The sequence below is a fragment of the Lissotriton helveticus genome (genome assembly GCF_964261635.1).
Source record: "Lissotriton helveticus chromosome 1_1 unlocalized genomic scaffold, aLisHel1.1 SUPER_1_unloc_23, whole genome shotgun sequence".
Lineage (NCBI taxonomy): Eukaryota > Metazoa > Chordata > Amphibia > Caudata > Salamandridae > Lissotriton > Lissotriton helveticus.
Window position 1 is genome coordinate 383,377 of NW_027611663.1, and position 13,596 is coordinate 396,972.

A 13,596-nucleotide genomic window follows, 5' to 3' on the forward strand; every position below is an offset into this window, starting at 1 on the left:
CGTCTACTTAGTTGCAGTTCCCGCCGGAACTCGAGCGACTGAGATCGACGAGATCAAGCCTGCCCAGCTTCTAACAGCCCGATCCACAGTCCATGCAAAGCTGAGACCCGTGGAGGCGACCGGAAGCGTGGGGCACGCCATCTTGAAGTGACCACGAGACGCTGACCGTGCAGCCCACGAGTGACCCTCGAAGCTGTACACCGGGGTTTGAGAAGCCCCCACCCTGAGCTACTCCTGAGCCGAAGTTCAGCCCTCCACACTCGACGAGTGCTGCGTGGGGCCCTTTGGCACGATTTGGCTCAACGCGTTGGCCCGGTCACTTGCCAGCTGGCTTGTGGTCCCTGTGCCGACGAACTACAAAAGAAGACTCGTGATTCTGGTTGCTCCAGATCCACACCAGCTCCCCTGAAAGGGAGCCCCGACTCTGACCTTCCTGGTCCGAGTGAGACGCCATCTTCCAATCCCGCGTGGATTGCTCTTACCAAGGCTTGTTTGCTCCAAACCGGAAGCCGACTGCACCGACGGTGAGAGCCTGCGTGGGACAGATCGTGACCTGCTCCTGGACGTCGCAGATGCCCCAGAGCCCACGTGACAGCGAAGAGAAGCGCCTCGACGACCACCTGATTGCGCCCGACATTGCCTGGTTCCGTCCTGGTTCCACCCTGGTCACTGCTGAGTGACCCAGACTCTGTCCCCTCTGCTTTCAGGTACTCTACAACTTGAGTCCACCCTTGGACTCCACCGGACACTTCGTCTTCACCCTGCCTGCAGCCCTTTCAGCTTCAAGCACCAAGAGCCTGCGTGTCAAAACCCGACGCCACTTCGACCCTGTGCACCCACTTCCTGTGGGTGAGGTAACTTTGCTCCGCCGGTGTTCCCACACTGGTGCACACCTCTAGGGTCTGTGTGTTAAGTTTTGTTCCTCTAGGTTCAGCGGAAGTGTCCTTAAACTTTAACTATTTGACTTTTACGCACCATTGGTTAACATTGGTGCATGCGTGCGCTTTCCGCACATCTCCCGAATCCCGAGGGCCATTCCCGACTTCAGCATTGCTTGTCCTGACTGCTCCCAGCGATTCCCTAGGCCCTAGGCCTAACCACTGTTCGAGTGGCCTTTCTTATACCACTTGTTTAGTATATGGTTTGAGTGGCCCCCTGCCCTCATCCATAATTGTGCAACTTTGTATGTTTAAACAGTGCTTTTGATTTAACGCTTGTGCCCCTTTATTCATAAAGAATACTGGGGATTGTTTTTAGTAATAAACACATATATTTTTATAATATATACTTGTGTGGTGTCCTTTCATTTGGTATTACAGGATTGTATGTGGTAAAACAGCTCGCTTAACACGACCTCTTAAGTTAAGCCTTTAGGCTGCTTAGTCCATGCTACCACTAGGATAGCTTGTCTAATAAGGTTGACTTACAACCAGACACCATAAGGGGATTGTTTGGTCAGGTAGTAGGTGGTTCCAGAATTGGAAACATCCCCTACCAGGCCAACTTCTCACACTAAGCTTTTGATTTTATATGTACCTAGAGGTACTTGATGTGATCTTTCAATTTGATATAAAGATTGCAATGGTAAAACAACAGCAAGCTCAAATCCGCACCGCTGCCACCAATGTGAGAAGTTGGCCTGGTAGGGAATGTTTCCAATTCTGGAACCACCTACTACCTGACCAAACAATCCCCTTATGGTGTCTGGTTGTAAGTCAACCTTATTAGACAAGCTATCCTAGTGGTAGCATGGACTAAGCAGCCTAAAGGCTTAACTTAAGAGGTCGTGTTAAGCGAGCTGTTTTACCACATACAATCCTGTAATACCAAATGAAAGGACACCACACAAGTATATTGTGAGAAGTTGGCCTGGTAGGGGATGTTTCCAATTCTGGAACCACCTACTACCTGACCAAACAATCCCCTTATGGTGTCTGGTTGTAAGTCAACCTTATTAGACAAGCTATCCTAGTGGTAGCATGGACTAAGCAGCCTAAAGGCTTAACTTAAGAGGTCGTGTTAAGCGAGCTGTTTTACCACATACAATCCTGTAATACCAAATGAAAGGACACCACACAAGTATATATTATAAAAATATATGTGTTTATTACTAAAAACAATCCCCAGTATTCTTTATGAATAAAGGGGCACAAGCGTTCAATCAAAAGCACTGTTTAAACATACAAAGTTGCACAATTATGGATGAGGACAGGGGGCCACTCAAACCATATACTAAACAAGTGGTATAAGAGAGGCCACTCGAACAGTGGTTAGGCCTAGGGCCTAGGGAATCGCTGGGAGCAGTCAGGACAAGCAATGCTGAAGTCGGGAATGGCCCTCGGGATTCGGGAGATGTGCGGAAAGCGCACGCATGCACCAATGTTAACCAATGGTGCGTAAAAGTCAAATAGTTAAAGTTTAAGGACACTTCCGCTGAACCTAGAGGAACAAAACTTAACACACAGACCCTAGAGGTGTGCACCAGTGTGGGAACACCGGCGGAGCAAAGTTACCTCACCCACAGGAAGTGGGTGCACAGGGTCGAAGTGGCGTCGGGTTTTGACACGCAGGCTCTTGGTGCTTGAAGCTGAAAGGGCTGCAGGCAGGGTGAAGACGAAGTGTCCGGTGGAGTCCAAGGGTGGACTCAAGTTGTAGAGTACCTGAAAGCAGAGGGGACAGAGTCTGGGTCACTCAGCAGTGACCAGGGTGGAACCAGGACGGAACCAGGCAATGTCGGGCGCAATCGGGTGGTCGTCGAGGCGCTTCTCTTCGCTGTCACGTGGGCTCTGGGGCATCTGCGACGTCCAGGAGCAGGTCACGATCTGTCCCACGCAGGCTCTCACCGTCGGTGCAGTCGGCTTCCGGTTTGGAGCAAACAAGCCTTGGTAAGAGCAATCCACGCGGGATTGGAAGATGGCGTCTCACTCGGACCAGGAAGGTCAGAGTCGGGGCTCCCTTTCAGGGGAGCTGGTGTGGATCTGGAGCAACCAGAATCACGAGTCTTCTTTTGTAGTTCGTCGGCACAGGGACCACAAGCCAGCTGGCAAGTGACCGGGCCAACGCGTTGAGCCAAATCGTGCCAAAGGGCCCCACGCAGCACTCGTCGAGTGTGGAGGGCTGAACTTCGGCTCAGGAGTAGCTCAGGGTGGGGGCTTCTCAAACCCCGGTGTACAGCTTCGAGGGTCACTCGTGGGCTGCACGGTCAGCGTCTCGTGGTCACTTCAAGATGGCGTGCCCCACGCTTCCGGTCGCCTCCACGGGTCTCAGCTTTGCAGGGACTGTGGATCGGGCTGTTAGAAGCTGGGCAGGCTTGATCTCGTCGATCTCAGTCGCTCGAGTTCCGGCGGGAACTGCAACCAAGTAGACGTCGAGGGCTGGATGGTGCCTGCTGCTGCAGGGTGGTCACTCCTTGACCACAAGGGAGATTCTTCGGGCTTCCACGTTGAGATGGAGGGCGAAGGGTCCAGAATATCGTTTCAAATGTTTCTTCCAGGAAATCTGATGTGCATTGGCACTGCTCCCACTCTTATTCGAATCTGGTGGGCGTGATTACCTGCTAGGTCCCCTCCTATGGGTGGGACCCAGGAAGTGGGTGGATACACCCCCTTCCTTTGATCCAGGCCGCCCTGGCACGAGGGCTGGAGTGCCCCAGAACCGGTTTGGCCGGATTATGCAAGGGGCAGCCTTGTGCGCCCCAGGCAGTGTCTGGTTTCTTTCAAACCTCCCTGCTACAATACACTATCTCCTGTCTGGAGGGCGGTGACACCCTCCTGTGACAGGAAACCCTTTGTCCAGGACCCCCTTGACTGGGTTTCGGTCAGCTCCAGGGGTCCAGACATTTGTCTGTGGCAGAGGCATCCATTTTGTGGATCTTAAGGCCTTTGGAGAAATCAACCGCATTAAAGTGAAGTAACATGTCTTACCCCTCTAGAGGGGTGGAATGCCATCCCCGTCGCCAGAACTGGCGAGGGGATGGTATTCCAAAGCGTATGACACCTTACACGACATGTTTTGATAAAGCCAAACCAGAGTTGCTAAATAACCGCGAGGATTATAAGGCACTTAATAGTATATGGTATGGCATTATCCTGAAACAGCTTAGGGATTTGTTCCCGACGGCTGCAGACAGGCTCAGCTCATGCTAGAGCTCCATCTCACATAAAAACCATGCACCCAGCCTCCAGGATTGGTGAGGCCTGTCTATAGGAGTGGCTCACAGGTTTACATGTGTCCAGATATAGGTTTAGACATAGGTATACTATATCTAAGCAAGGGGTGTGTACACCACCTTACCCCAGCTGAGTGATCAGCCAGTTGTGTCAATTTAAGAACCAGCCAGGGGTGGCAAAAGATATGCTGCAGCCCCTGGTAGGCCTTAGTGGCTCCTGTGCCCTGTGCACCTATAGTGCATTCTACAGGGGCTGACAAGGAGTCCATTTCCAATTGGTATGTGCCTATAGCACATGTGTCATTAATTTAGTGAGAGAACAGCAGGCTGGGGGTCTGATCAGCAGGCCCACAGCCTCAGTAGTCGAAAACCAGTGAAGCAAAAAGCAAAAATTTGGGGTGACCATAGGATAGCAGACCCTACTCTCCTACACAACCCCCCCCCAAACGCAGGGACATTAAACTAACCTTGACCAGATAAGTCTTCATGTTCTAAGTGGAAGTACCTGGAGAGACCATCTGCATTACCATGGTCAGTCCCTGGGCGGTGCTCCACTGTAAAGTCCATCCCCTGTAGGGAAATGGACCACCTGAGCAGTTTGGGATTTTCACCCTTCATCTGATTAAGCCATAAGAGGGGCTTATGGTCTGTTTGCACCAGGAAGTGAGTTCCAAACAAGTAGGACCTCAACTTCTTTAATGCCCAAACCACAGCAAAGGCCTCCCTCTCAATGGCTGACCAACGTTTTTCTCTTGGGGTTAGCCTCCTGCTAATGAAAGCAATTGGCTGGTCTTGACCATCTTGATTAAGTTGTGAGAGTACAGCTCCCACCCCCAACTCAGAAGCATCTGTCTGAACAATGAACTGTTTGGAGTAGTCAGGACTCTTTAGGATAGGTGCAGAGCACATGGCCTTTTTCAGGTCTTCAAATGCCTTCTGACAGCTAACTGTCCACTGAACCTTTTTTGGCATCTTCTTGGATGTCAAGTCATTTAATGGTGTCACTATAGACCCATAGTTTTTCACAAACTTTCTGTAATACCCAGTCAGGCCCAAGAAGGCTCTGACTTGTGTCTGGGTAACTGGAGGAGCCCAGTCCTGTATGGCCTGGATTTTGCTTTCCAGTGGCTGAACCTGGCCTCCACCTACTAGGTGGCCCAGGTATACAACCTTACTCTGCCCTATCTGGCACTTTGTGGCCTTGATAGTTAGGCCTGCCTTTTGCAGGGCCTCCAAAACTTTCTTCAGGTGGATCAGGTGATCCTCCCAGGTGGAGCTAAAGACAGCAATATCATCCAGATAAGCTGCACAAAAGTCATCCAACCCAGTAAGGACTTGGTTCACCAACCTTTGAAAAGTGGCAGGTGCATTCTTCAAACCAAAGGGCATTACCACAAACTGATAATGTCCACTAGGGGTAGAGAATGCTGTTTTGGCTTTTGACTCCTCAGCTAGTCTGATTTGCCAGTAGCCAGCTGTCAGATCAAATGTGCTCAGAAACTTGGCAGAAGCCAATCTGTCAATGAGCTCATCTGCTCTTGGAATGGGGTGAGCATCTGTCCTAGTGACAGCATTGAGACCCCTGTAATCCACGCAAAACCTCATTTCTCTCTTACCATCTTGGGTATGAGGTTTTGGCACCAGGACTACTGGGCTGGCCCATGGGCTCTCTGATGGCTCAATCATTCCAAGCTCCAACATCTTTTGCACCTCAGCCTTGATGCAATCCCTGACATGATCAGGTTGCCTGTAGATCTTATTCTTGACAGGCAGACTGTCACCAGTGTCCACAACATGGGTACACCAGTCAGTTTGGCTGGGTGTGAGTGAAAACATTTGCCTGTGAGCCTGCAAAACTTGTCTGCAGTCCCTCTGTTGCTGGTCAGTGAGGCTGCCTGCCAAGGCTACTCCATCAACTGAACCATCATCAGGGTTCTGGGAAAGCAGGTCTGGGAGAGGGTCACTCTCTTCCTCCTGTTCCCCATCTGTGGCCATGAGCAAGCTCATGTCCTCCCTGTCTACAAATGCTTTCAAGCGATTCACATGGATTACCCTGTGAGGGCTCCTGGGTGTTCCAAAGTCTACCAAGTAGGTGACTTCCCCTTTCTTCTCAATAATAGGATAGGGTCCACTCCATTTGTCTTGGAGTGCTGCTGGAGCCACTGGCTCCAGTACCCATACCTTCTGTCCTGGTTGGAACTCTACCAGTACAGCCTTTTGGTCATGCCAAGCTTTCTGCAATTCTTGGCTGGCCTCCAGGTTTTTGGATGCTCTTTCCATGTACTCAGCCATCCTGGAGCGGAGACCAAGTACATAGTCCACTATGTCTAGTTTGGGCTTTTTGAGAGGTAACTCCCATCCTTCCTTCACCAAACACAATGGACCTCTCACAGGGTGGCCAAACAAAAGTTCAAAAGGGCTGTAGCCAACCCCCTTCTGTGGGACCTCTCTGTAAGCAAAGAGCAGGCAGGGTAAAAGAATGTCCCATTTCCGCCTGAGCTTCTCTGGTAGTCCTTTTATCATGCCTTTAAGGGTCTTGTTAAATCTCTCCACAAGCCCATTGCATTGTGGATGATATGGGGTGGTAAACTTATAGTTTACTCCACATTCCTTCCACATTGCTTTTAGATAGCTGGACATAAAATTTGTCCCTCTATCTGATAGTACCTCCTTAGGGAAGCCCACTCTTGAGAAAACTGCAATGAGGGCTTTTGCCACCACAGGTGCTGTGGTGGTCCTTAGGGGAATAGCCTCTGGGTACCTGGTGGCATGATCCACTACCACCAGTATGAATCTGTTCCCAGATGCTGTTTGGGGGTCCATTGGACCCACAATATCAATTCCAACTCTCTCAAAGGGGACCCCCACCACAGGTAGTGGTATTAGGGGGGCCTTTGTTGTGCCACCTGACTTACCACTGGCTTGGCAAGTGACACAGGAGCGACAAAACTCCTTGACATCCTCTGACATGTGAGGCCAGTGAAAGTGTGGAACAAGCCTGTCCCACGTCTTGTTCTGGCCTAAGTGTCCTGCAAGGGGAATATCATGGGCCAAGGTAAGGAGGAATCCCCTAAACTGCAGAGGTATCACCAACCTCCTGGTCATGCCAGGCTTGGGGGTTCTAGCCTCTGAGTAAAGGAGTCCCTCATCCCAATACACTGTATGGGTACCTTGGGCATCCCCAGCAGCCTCAGCAGCAGCCTGCTGTCTGAGGGGTTCAAGGGAAGGGCAATCTAATTGAGCCTGCCTCAGGTCTGCCCTTGAGGGTCCCCCTGTCCCCAGAAACTCAACCTGGTCAGGTTCAAGCTCCTCAGAGACAGTCTCCTCTTGGACTGCAGAATCAGTTTCCTCTGAAACCTGATCCTCAACCTGGGGCAAGGTGGAAGGCGAGGCCTTTCCTCTCTTGCTCCTTCTCTTGGGTTGTGGCTGGTCTATTGTCTCAAGATCCACCACTGGTTCAGGAAGGCACTTCTTAGCCTGAGCCCTTGTCATGGCAAGGACATGCTCTGAAATCCCTAGCATTTCTGCATGAGTCCTGTACTCCACTTCTGACCATGCTGAGCTTTCAAGGTCATTGCCTAACAGACAGTCTACTGGTAGGTCTGCACTCACCACAACTTTCTTTAGGCCATCAACCCCTCCCCAGGAGAAGTTCACAACTGCCACACTATGGGAGGTAGTGGAGTTGCTTGCATTGGTTACTAGGTAGCTCTCTCCTAGTACAATCTGTCCAGGGTCCACAAAGCCAGGGGTCACCATGGTGACACTAGCACATGTGTCCCTGTAAGCTTGAGCCAGTTTCTCATTTATTAAGGGAGTCTGCCTGTATTTGCCCAGGTTAGTGGGGCTTACTGCAGTGGGCAACTCAATGTCCACATCATACAGGAGAACTGCCTGTGTAGGGACTCTGACTAGGCCAGATCCTACTTCAATACCCAGGGTCAACCCAGCTACACCCTTGGACTGTGTTCCACCACTGCTTACTGTACTTGGGGTTGCAGTTGCTTTAGGAGCTGTAGTGGTGGGAACTGGATTTGCCTTGGTGCACTCACTGCCCCAGTGTGAAACTGATTTGCAGGTATTACACCAAGGTGTCTTTGGACCTTTGTTCTTCTTCTTCTTGTTACCATTTTGGGAACCACCCTCCTTACTATTAGTTTGGGGGCCTGAAGACTTCTGGTCTTTTTCTTTATCTTTCTGATTCTGATTACCACCCTTCTGGTCTGTTTTCTTCTGGTCACCACCTTGGTTCTGGGGTTTCTGCTTAATCCTTGTTCTGACCCATTTGTCTGCCTTCTTTCCCAATTCTTGGGGAGAGGTCAGATCAGAGTCAATAAGGTATTGATGCAACAGCTGGTTTGTACAGTTATTAAGGATCTGTTCTCTCATCATAAGATTGTACAATCCTGTATAGTCTGAAACTTTACTTCCCTGTAACCAACCCTCCAAAGCCTTAGTGGCACACTCCACAAAATCAGTCCAGTCTTGAGTCTGTGCTTTCTGGGTGTCTCTGAACAACAACCTGTATTGCTCAGTGGTTAGGCCATACCCTTCAATGAGAGCACTCTTCAAAACAGAGTAGTTTTTGGCATCCTCAGGTCTAACTGTGAGGAGCCTGTCCCTCCCTTTCTCAGAAAAGGAGTACCACAAAATTGCAGCCCACTGGTTCTCAGGAACCTGCTGTACCATGCAGGCTCTCTCAAGAGCAGTCATCCATTTGTGGATGTCATCCCCTTCTTTAAAGGGGGGCACAATTTTGGTCAGGTTTCTATTATCATAGGCCCTGTCTTTTTCTCTTGGAAAATTGCTGCCACCAGTGACATCTAAGCCACTTAATTTCTGCTCTCTTGCCAAGGCAAGTTTAGCTTGAGCTAAGGTAAGCTTAGCTTGACTCAGGGCTACCTCCTCTCTCTCTATCTGGAGTCTGACAGCCCTCATTCTAGCCCTATGCTCAGCTTTCTGAGAAGCACTCATGCCTCTCTCTGATTCTCTGGAGGCACTAGAAAGATGAGAGTCCCCTGAGGGAGATCTCACTCTTCTGTTGCCTGGGAGAATCACATGTTGGGTTCTGGGGAGGTGCTGGCCCTCTCCATTCCCCAGTAGGTCCAAGTTGGCCTGGCTAAGCCTACCAACTGGAACCTGGCTACCCTGATCCTGTACTTCTAAGTCCTCAACCTCTGAGTCCTCATCCAAGTCATCATCATCCTCCTCTTCAGGGGGATCAACTGCAGGGGGGTTCCCTTCAGTTCCTGTATCTAGGGAAGCTGCTTTTGCCCTCTCTAAGTCATCCTGTTCTAGGAGTCCTATCAGGGTTAGGCAGGTGGGGCTTCTGCCCCTTTTTAACCCTCTTGCTTTGCACAAGACAATCAAGTCTCTGCGGGTTAGTTTGTCATATCCAGAAGTTGCCTGGGTAGGGTCAACTGTCACAGGACTAGACCCTGAGGCCTTTCCTGTGTCGGACATGGTTACTAGTGAGGTGTAAGTGGTGCACTTACCTACACTAAGTGTTTTCCTACTGGACCTTGCTAGTGAGTTGTAGTCAGGGGTGTGCTACTCCCTTCAACCTACAACTACTAAGTTCAGTAGAACTTAATATGCTAAGCTTTTGATTTTATATGTACCTAGAAGTACTTGATGTGATCTTTCAATTTGATATAAAGATTGCAATGGTAAAACAACAGCAAGCTCAAATCCGCACCGCTGCTCACCAATGTGAGAAGTTGGCCTGGTAGGGGATGTTTCCAATTCTGGAACCACCTACTACCTGACCAAACAATCCCCTTATGGTGTCTGGTTGTAAGTCAACCTTATTAGACAAGCTATCCTAGTGGTAGCATGGACTAAGCAGCCTAAAGGCTTAACTTAAGAGGTCGTGTTAAGCGAGCTGTTTTACCACATACAATCCTGTAATACCAAATGAAAGGACACCACACAAGTATATATTATAAAAATATATGTGTTTATTACTAAAAACAATCCCCAGTATTCTTTATGAATAAAGGGGCACAAGCGTTCAATCAAAAGCACTGTTTAAACATACAAAGTTGCACAATTATGGATGAGGACAGGGGGCCACTCAAACCATATACTAAACAAGTGGTATAAGAGAGGCCACTCGAACAGTGGTTAGGCCTAGGGCCTAGGGAATCGCTGGGAGCAGTCAGGACAAGCAATGCTGAAGTCGGGAATGGCCCTCGGGATTCGGGAGATGTGCGGAAAGCGCACGCATGCACCAATGTTAACCAATGGTGCGTAAAAGTCAAATAGTTAAAGTTTAAGGACACTTCCGCTGAACCTAGAGGAACAAAACTTAACACACAGACCCTAGAGGTGTGCACCAGTGTGGGAACACCGGCGGAGCAAAGTTACCTCACCCACAGGAAGTGGGTGCACAGGGTCGAAGTGGCGTCGGGTTTTGACACGCAGGCTCTTGGTGCTTGAAGCTGAAAGGGCTGCAGGCAGGGTGAAGACGAAGTGTCCGGTGGAGTCCAAGGGTGGACTCAAGTTGTAGAGTACCTGAAAGCAGAGGGGACAGAGTCTGGGTCACTCAGCAGTGACCAGGGTGGAACCAGGACGGAACCAGGCAATGTCGGGCGCAATCGGGTGGTCGTCGAGGCGCTTCTCTTCGCTGTCACGTGGGCTCTGGGGCATCTGCGACGTCCAGGAGCAGGTCACGATCTGTCCCACGCAGGCTCTCACCGTCGGTGCAGTCGGCTTCCGGTTTGGAGCAAACAAGCCTTGGTAAGAGCAATCCACGCGGGATTGGAAGATGGCGTCTCACTCGGACCAGGAAGGTCAGAGTCGGGGCTCCCTTTCAGGGGAGCTGGTGTGGATCTGGAGCAACCAGAATCACGAGTCTTCTTTTGTAGTTCGTCGGCACAGGGACCACAAGCCAGCTGGCAAGTGACCGGGCCAACGCGTTGAGCCAAATCGTGCCAAAGGGCCCCACGCAGCACTCGTCGAGTGTGGAGGGCTGAACTTCGGCTCAGGAGTAGCTCAGGGTGGGGGCTTCTCAAACCCCGGTGTACAGCTTCGAGGGTCACTCGTGGGCTGCACGGTCAGCGTCTCGTGGTCACTTCAAGATGGCGTGCCCCACGCTTCCGGTCGCCTCCACGGGTCTCAGCTTTGCAGGGACTGTGGATCGGGCTGTTAGAAGCTGGGCAGGCTTGATCTCGTCGATCTCAGTCGCTCGAGTTCCGGCGGGAACTGCAACCAAGTAGACGTCGAGGGCTGGATGGTGCCTGCTGCTGCAGGGTGGTCACTCCTTGACCACAAGGGAGATTCTTCGGGCTTCCACGTTGAGATGGAGGGCGAAGGGTCCAGAATATCGTTTCAAATGTTTCTTCCAGGAAATCTGATGTGCATTGGCACTGCTCCCACTCTTATTCGAATCTGGTGGGCGTGATTACCTGCTAGGTCCCCTCCTATGGGTGGGACCCAGGAAGTGGGTGGATACACCCCCTTCCTTTGATCCAGGCCGCCCTGGCACGAGGGCTGGAGTGCCCCAGAACCGGTTTGGCCGGATTATGCAAGGGGCAGCCTTGTGCGCCCCAGGCAGTGTCTGGTTTCTTTCAAACCTCCCTGCTACAATACACTATCTCCTGTCTGGAGGGCGGTGACACCCTCCTGTGACAGGAAACCCTTTGTCCAGGACCCCCTTGACTGGGTTTCGGTCAGCTCCAGGGGTCCAGACATTTGTCTGTGGCAGAGGCATCCATTTTGTGGATCTTAAGGCCTTTGGAGAAATCAACCGCATTAAAGTGAAGTAACATGTCTTACCCCTCTAGAGGGGTGGAATGCCATCCCCGTCGCCAGAACTGGCGAGGGGATGGTATTCCAAAGCGTATGACACCTTACACGACATGTTTTGATAAAGCCAAACCAGAGTTGCTAAATAACCGCGAGGATTATAAGGCACTTAATAGTATATGGTATGGCATTATCCTGAAACAGCTTAGGGATTTGTTCCCGACGGCTGCAGACAGGCTCAGCTCATGCTAGAGCTCCATCTCACATAAAAACCATGCACCCAGCCTCCAGGATTGGTGAGGCCTGTCTATAGGAGTGGCTCACAGGTTTACATGTGTCCAGATATAGGTTTAGACATAGGTATACTATATCTAAGCAAGGGGTGTGTACACCACCTTACCCCAGCTGAGTGATCAGCCAGTTGTGTCAATTTAAGAACCAGCCAGGGGTGGCAAAAGATATGCTGCAGCCCCTGGTAGGCCTTAGTGGCTCCTGTGCCCTGTGCACCTATAGTGCATTCTACAGGGGCTGACAAGGAGTCCATTTCCAATTGGTATGTGCCTATAGCACATGTGTCATTAATTTAGTGAGAGAACAGCAGGCTGGGGGTCTGATCAGCAGGCCCACAGCCTCAGTAGTCGAAAACCAGTGAAGCAAAAAGCAAAAATTTGGGGTGACCATAGGATAGCAGACCCTACTCTCCTACACATATATTATAAAAATATATGTGTTTATTACTAAAAACAATCCCCAGTATTCTTTATGAATAAAGGGGCACAAGCGTTAAATCAAAAGCACTGTTTAAACATACAAAGTTGCACAATTATGGATGAGGGCAGGGGGCCACTCAAACCATATACTAAACAAGTGGTATAAGAAAGGCCACTCGAACAGTGGTTAGGCCTAGGGCCTAGGGAATCGCTGGGAGCAGTCAGGACAAGCAATGCTGAAGTCGGGAATGGCCCTCGGGATTCGGGAGATGTGCGGAAAGCGCACGCATGCACCAATGTTAACCAATGGTGCGTAAAAGTCAAATAGTTAAAGTTTAAGGACACTTCCGCTGAACCTAGAGGAACAAAACTTAACACACAGACCCTAGAGGTGTGCACCAGTGTGGGAACACCGGCGGAGCAAAGTTACCTCACCCACAGGAAGTGGGTGCACAGGGTCGAAGTGGCGTCGGGTTTTGACACGCAGGCTCTTGGTGCTTGAAGCTGAAAGGGCTGCAGGCAGGGTGAAGACGAAGTGTCCGGTGGAGTCCAAGGGTGGACTCAAGTTGTAGAGTACCTGAAAGCAGAGGGGACAGAGTCTGGGTCACTCAGCAGTGACCAGGGTGGAACCAGGACGGAACCAGGCAATGTCGGGCGCAATCAGGTGGTCGTCGAGGCGCTTCTCTTCGCTGTCACGTGGGCTCTGGGGCATCTGCGACGTCCAGGAGCAGGTCACGATCTGTCCCACGCAGGCTCTCACCGTCGGTGCAGTCGGCTTCCGGTTTGGAGCAAACAAGCCTTGGTAAGAGCAATCCACGCGGGATTGGAAGATGGCGTCTCACTCGGACCAGGAAGGTCAGAGTCGGGGCTCCCTTTCAGGGGAGCTGGTGTGGATCTGGAGCAACCAGAATCACGAGTCTTCTTTTGTAGTTCGTCGGCACAGGGACCACAAGCCAGCTGGCAAGTGAC